This window comes from Oncorhynchus kisutch, linkage group LG5 (assembly GCF_002021735.2).
Source record: "Oncorhynchus kisutch isolate 150728-3 linkage group LG5, Okis_V2, whole genome shotgun sequence".
NCBI lineage: Eukaryota > Metazoa > Chordata > Actinopteri > Salmoniformes > Salmonidae > Oncorhynchus > Oncorhynchus kisutch.
This window is the reverse complement of record NC_034178.2, coordinates 25633654-25639972: the sequence shown is the minus strand read 5'-3', so window position 1 is coordinate 25639972 and position 6319 is coordinate 25633654. Positions and strand designations below refer to the sequence as shown.

Below are 6319 nucleotides of genomic sequence, written 5' to 3'. Positions count from 1 at the left end.
TTTTGCTTGGACATTACTAGAACCCTCTAAATTAGGGAGTGGACAACTAGTAGTCATTGCATAACCTCAGAACTACTGTATTTTCCTGATTTAAAAATAAAAATAAAATTACATTCGTTATGGAATAGTTTGTTCCAATGCAAGACTGATAACCACTAACCCAGGGATGATCAACTAGCTGGTTTTCCTCCTGTTCCTAGCACCTATCTTATCCATTAACGCTACGAATAACCCAAAATATTGCCTGGATTTCCAGGTCTAAATCAGTCACTGTTCCAAAGGGAGAAGTGAAACCTAGCAGACACAGCGGCCCTCAAGGACCGTAGTAGTGCTCCTGTGTTCAAGAAGCCACTCAGTCGGGTAAACCAAGAACATGCTTGGTATTCACTGTGGGACACATCATCATTCAGAAGTTCGTAGCAGATAGAGAGAAGGCATTTGGAATGTAATTAATGACTCCCTATCATGTCCAGTCTATCCAATGCATTTCTGTGTGCAACGATGCTCTATGCATCCCAGTGAAGAATAGCGGTGAAAACCCCAGCTAATACATGCTTCTATTATGGGATGTTGTGTTGCCATTGTAATTCCGTAGTGATGTCCAGTATGCTCCGCTCCCTTCTCTAACCCTCTGGAATAACAACCAGCCTTGATCTCTCTCTCTTTCTCTACCTCTCTTTCTCATCTCTCTCTCTCTCTCTAAGACAGAAAACAACTGCTGCATCACCATTTTAATTCTGGCATGGGTGTGCATGTTTTCTGAGGGAGGCAGAGAGAAATAGAAAGAGGGAGAGAGATGCACAGAGAGAGGGAGACAGAGACATAAAGGAAGAGAGAGGGGGGGGGCACGGACTGCATGTTAATGTCTTCCAGGAACAGAGCAGTAGAGCGCCCCAAATGGAACCCTATCCCTTATATAGTGCACTACTTTTAACCAGGGCCCATAGGGAATAGGGTACCAATTGGGATGCAAATGAGGACTGAGGAGGAGAATCTTCTTTAATCCCTGCTATCTGACCACAGGGACCTGAAACCAGTTTACAGGATCAGCCTCCCTTTGATCTCATTCATTAGCAGACAAACAAACAGCCAAACACCTTCACAATGGGACTGAGGAAACAGTAAAGACTGGATCCAGATGTGAAGGAACCTGATCATAGTATTATTGCCATATTGACCATGGTTTGGTACCTGTAAATATGTGGCTTCGTCACTGGTAAAAAATAAAACTGTCAAATTGATTTAGCCACAGTGCATCTGAGTGAAGAGACACAGGCTTGAAGCTCAACATTTGTGAAAACAATGTACTGTCACATATACAACTATATCTACCTTATCTCTATAGTTGTCACATTGACAATGGTTTGTTACCTGCAGTAATGGTAAACAGTCTACTAGATGTATGTAGATGATGTGGTAAATTGGTAAGTCTTGTAAGTACAAGACTTACCAATTAAATTCAAAATAAATTCCTTCTCCCTGTGAATTCAATTTAATTCAATTCAAATTCCAAGTCAGTGTTTGAATTCAGAGATAATTCCATTCCTCTCAATTCCAATGTTAGGTCAATTCCAATAATTAAATTCCCAATACAATATTATCCCCAACAATTCTACAAATTCCAATTCTCTCAGGCTTTCAGGCTGATCGTATCACTGTTTAAACTGCCTAGCTATACTTGAAATATAGAAATAAAATGATTTAAAGCACATCTTGCAGTAAATGTTTGATACGAAGTACATTAATTCCATTAACTTGGAAATGTAAAAAATATTGAATTCGAATTCAATTCAAATCCAAACATTAAATGTTTTTACAATTCCAATTAAGTTCCAATTCCAAAACTTGAAGACTGTTGAAAGTCGAAATTGAATTCAACGTAAATACTCGACTATATGAGTGAATTCAAGAATTGAATTGGAATTTAAAACTAAATTGGAATTGATGCCAAACCTGCTTGTTGGTAAAAAAAAAAAAGCAAAATATATACAGGCACACACGCACGCACAGACACGCACACACACCCCATTTAGTTTCATTGATGTGATTATGTGTAGCACTTCTTCTTTGTCTCTTCCAAAATTCTCGGGGGACCTTAAACCTTACTTTTACACTTTCGGTTGCCATGGATACCTCCTCCAGCGCAGCCGCCGTTTGTAAGGCAACAATAAACTCAAGTCTCCTTTTTAAGCCTTGATAAATGTATCTCCAAACTAAAGCTCTGAAAGTCCCCACACACACCTCCTCCGATACCTCAACATGCACCGATGATCACTCTCGACGAGTGACATGGGAACAACGATCAAGACAGTCTTCCTCAACACAATCCAAAGCCACTGTCATCGTATACATCTCCCTCTTCTCTATCTTTCTCTTTCACTCTCTCTCTCTCGCCATCCATCTAGCCATCCCGTCTCTCTGTCCATCTATCCCAGTGGAACGAGACCAAGAAAGGTGTTAAATCAATTCTGCATGTAATGAAGCAGCAGCAGTAGCCGCAGGGAAGTCAAGCTTCAGAGAGGTGACCTCTGGCTCTCTGTGGGTTTAATCAATGCTGTGTCTGGACAATGCAGCTGGACACACAAACACATGCACAGAGAGAGAGAGAGAGAGAGAGAGAGAGAGAGAGAGAGAGAGAGAGAGAGAGAGAGAGAGAGAGAGAGAGAGAGAAAGAGAGAGAGAGTATGTGTGTTTGTGAGAGAGAGAGAGACAGAGAAAGTGTATGTGAGAGAGAGAGAAAGAAAGACAGACAGACATACAGACAGACAGACAGGCAGACAGGCAGGCAGGCAGGCAGGCAGGCAGGCAGGCAGACAGGCAGGCAGGCAGGCAGACAGGCAGGCAGGGCACAAGGTCTTTAGGTGCCCTGTGCTTCTGTGGGTCAGGGCGTTGGGCTTGCTTGCATCCAGCGGTGACAAGAGTAAATTCAGAACACAATTCCATAGACTGTCTATAAATAACTGGACACAGCCATTACATTAGCTATGAATGGATTCCTACTGCTGAAGTCTTCATCTTCATTGCAAATAGTTGCAAACTGTTCCCTAAGATCTATGAAATGACTTGAATGCAACCACTATCCCAGTTTTCCAAGACAGGATGTTTAGGGCGACATCTAAAGGCTGAGTAAAGTATTCCATATTGTGAGAAATATTTTACGGCATCTAAATTATTGAACGCATCGGCAAGTATTGAGAAAACTCCATTGGAAATACAATGTAAATGCACAACATATAATTAGAGAGTTTTGAATGCACTTTTCTTTGTGCCAGTTAGGTGTTGGGAGGAACTATTTTGCTCGCTCTTGTCTCATTCTCTATCCAGACCTTTTTAAGGACGTACAGGTGCATTCCAGAGCGGTCCTCACTAGTTACCACTGACACATTGTCATACCCGCCTAATTCTACAAATACTTTTCTTAAAATGAGATTTTATTAAACCTAACCGTGAATGAAGACCAAATATCGATGTGGACTTTGTGGCTGTGGTAACTAGTGTAAACCACCTGGAGCCGAATCCCGTCACATCATTGTACAATTAGTTTATTTTTCAGACTTTGGAAACACTTTCCTAGCACAGTTGTCTGTTCGGTGTTGAAACTAGAGGGGTTCCGGTGGTGAGAAGACGACGAGGGTGACTGAACAACCGCTGACATCATGGCAACGGACTCCTGGGCCCAGGCTGTGGACGAACAAGAAGCCGCGGCGGAATCGGTAAGCACTAGCCCGAACTGCGCTTTTGACGAAATGTTAGTCCACCTGCCTATACTTCGTCTAGTTCTCTAGCTACCGCGTCCTCTGTCAATTTACCCAAATGTATTGTAAGCAATGAACATTGTATGCATGACTCAAAGACTCCCTCAATCCTAAAACCGATCAACATCACGACTAACGCTAGCTAGTAACCAAGTGAGCTAACATTCTAACTCGGCCAGCCAGATCAACTAGTAACAAGTGGTTTGTTTTTGATGGTAATGCATGCCATTACGCTTATGACACACAATTTGATTTCGTACTAGATTACAATTATTGCTTCTCGCGACATGGTCACGAGCATGTCATCTGTCCAGGGAGCTGAAGATTCCTAAGTGGCCGGGCATGCGTGTGTGAAATCAGTGGTTGATGTTTACCCACTCATCGATCTGTCCGTGCACAAAGTTAGCCCTTCTCATGACTCCAATGGGGCTCTCGAGAACCAAGTCAAAGCCAACAATCATTCTTTGTTTGTAATTGAAAGGGTGCACCTGAAATGACAAGTAACAACATAATCAAAATTCCTGCACGTCCCCAAAAACATTCAAGGTTTTTGTTTCCTAGATTGGTAGCCTGCAAATCAAAGATAAGCTTGAGGGAAATGGTAAGATAGGTTCTCAGCCGCCTTAGGTCTATAAACATATTTTATTTTAAAACGTATACTTTGTCCTGAGAATACAAGCTAACACATAACATATTGAACCCACACAGGCGCAGCAAGCACGACAACAACAACCACATCAGCAGCAGCAAGTGCTTCAATGTCTGCATAGATGGAAGGAGGCGAGGGAAACAAAACAGAGGAGGAGGAAGACGACAAAGGTGGGCACAACCAAGACAACAGACCATTGCTGCTTGGCCTCACAGAATACGGTTACTTATTTATATTTTAATGCCAAGCATTTCACTCGCATTAACATCTGCTAACCATGTGTATGTGACAAATACAATTTGATTTGATTTGAGTATGCTTAAGCTTACTTTGACAGAAAGCCTGGGTCACCTTCAATGATCAGATGTTCATGGAAATGTTCAATGTTGTCAAAGTACTGCTCCGTTCTTCAACTTGTAACAGCATGTCCAAACTGACATCTCTTCTGGTGTATTTTATGTTCCTTAGATGACAAGGCGGCACAGTCGTTGTTGAATAAGTTGATACGCAGTAATCTAGTGAACACAACCAATCAAGTAGAGGTCCATCAGCGGGATCCTAACTCTCAACTCTACTCCGTAAAGCTGCGGCTGTAAGTAATGCTACAAACTGTCCAGCTATAGACGGTCAAGAGTGCACCTACAGGGGTCATGTTTATTAGGCATCAAATGGAAGGAAACGGACTGAAACGGGCACGGAATACCTGAAATGAACTTGTCCCCCCCCAAAAAATATATATATATTTTTGCTCTCTGTTTCGAAATATTTTAAAACATTTTCAGTTGCGAGTCTTATTGAACACAACCAATGTGCTTTTCCCATGGTGCCCTGTCTCATTTTCTCTTTTTAATGTGCCAATGCAGCCATTTTTTTCCCATCTCTATCAAATAATTTCTGGGTAACAATTAAGTACCTTACTGTGATTGTTTTCAATTCAGCCTGTACATTAATGATCTGCCTTCTGTCTGTACTGGGTCTGAAGTTCAAATGTATGCAGATGATACAGTGATATATGTGCATGCAAAGAGCAAACAACAAGCTGCACAAGAACTCACTACTGTAATGGTCCAGGTTACAAAGTGGCTCAGTGACTCCTGTTTGCATCTCAATGTGAAAAAAACTGTTTGCATGTTCTTCACAAAGAGGGCAACAGATGCTACTGAGCCAGATGTCTATGTGTCAGGGGAGAAGCTCCAGGTGGTATCCGATTTTAAGTACCTTGGCATCATACTTGATTCCAACCTCTCTTTTAAAAAGCATGTGAAAAAGGTAATTCAAATAACCAAATTCAACCTAGCTAATTTCCGATTTATACGAAATTGTTTGACTACAGAGGTAGCAAAACTGTACTTCAAATCTATGATACTTCCCCACTTAACATACTGCTTGACTAGTTGGGCCCAAGCTTGCTGTACAACATTAAAACCTATTCAGTCTGTCTACAAACAGGCTCTCAAAGTGCTTGATAGGAAGCCCAATAGCCATCATCATTGTCACATCCTTAGAAAGCATGAGCTCTTGAGTTGGGAAAATCTTGTGCAATACACCGACGCATGTCTTGTATTCAAGATCCTCAATGGCCTTAAACAGAAAACCCAGACATATGGCAGCAGATCCACAAGGTCTGCCATGAGAGGTGACTGTATAGTTCCCCTAAGGAAAAGCACCTTTAGTAAATCTGCATTCTCTGTGAGAGCTTCCCATGTCTGGAATACACTGCCATCAGACACACATAACTGCACCACATATCACACTTTCACAAAATGCTTGAAGACATGGCTAAAGGTCAATCAGATTTGTGAACATGGTCCCTAGCTGTGTGTTGCCACTCCATGTTGTCTGTTGTCTGTAGCTTGTGAGGTGTGGAAACACTTTGTTGCTTTTATGAATTTTGTCTTGCTGCTTTTTGTTTTAT

General features: G+C 41.7%; 1 long non-coding RNA gene across 1 annotated transcript; it reads left to right on the top strand.

The window, feature by feature from the left end:
• The first annotated feature begins 3350 nt into the window (after nt 1-3350).
• Nucleotides 3351-4577, top strand: LOC116352848 (uncharacterized). The gene is made up of 3 exons (XR_004209985.1): nt 3351-3713; nt 4317-4356; nt 4464-4577. It is a non-coding gene; the product is annotated as an uncharacterized LOC116352848 (long non-coding RNA).
• The last annotated feature ends 1742 nt before the right edge of the window (nt 4578-6319 follow it).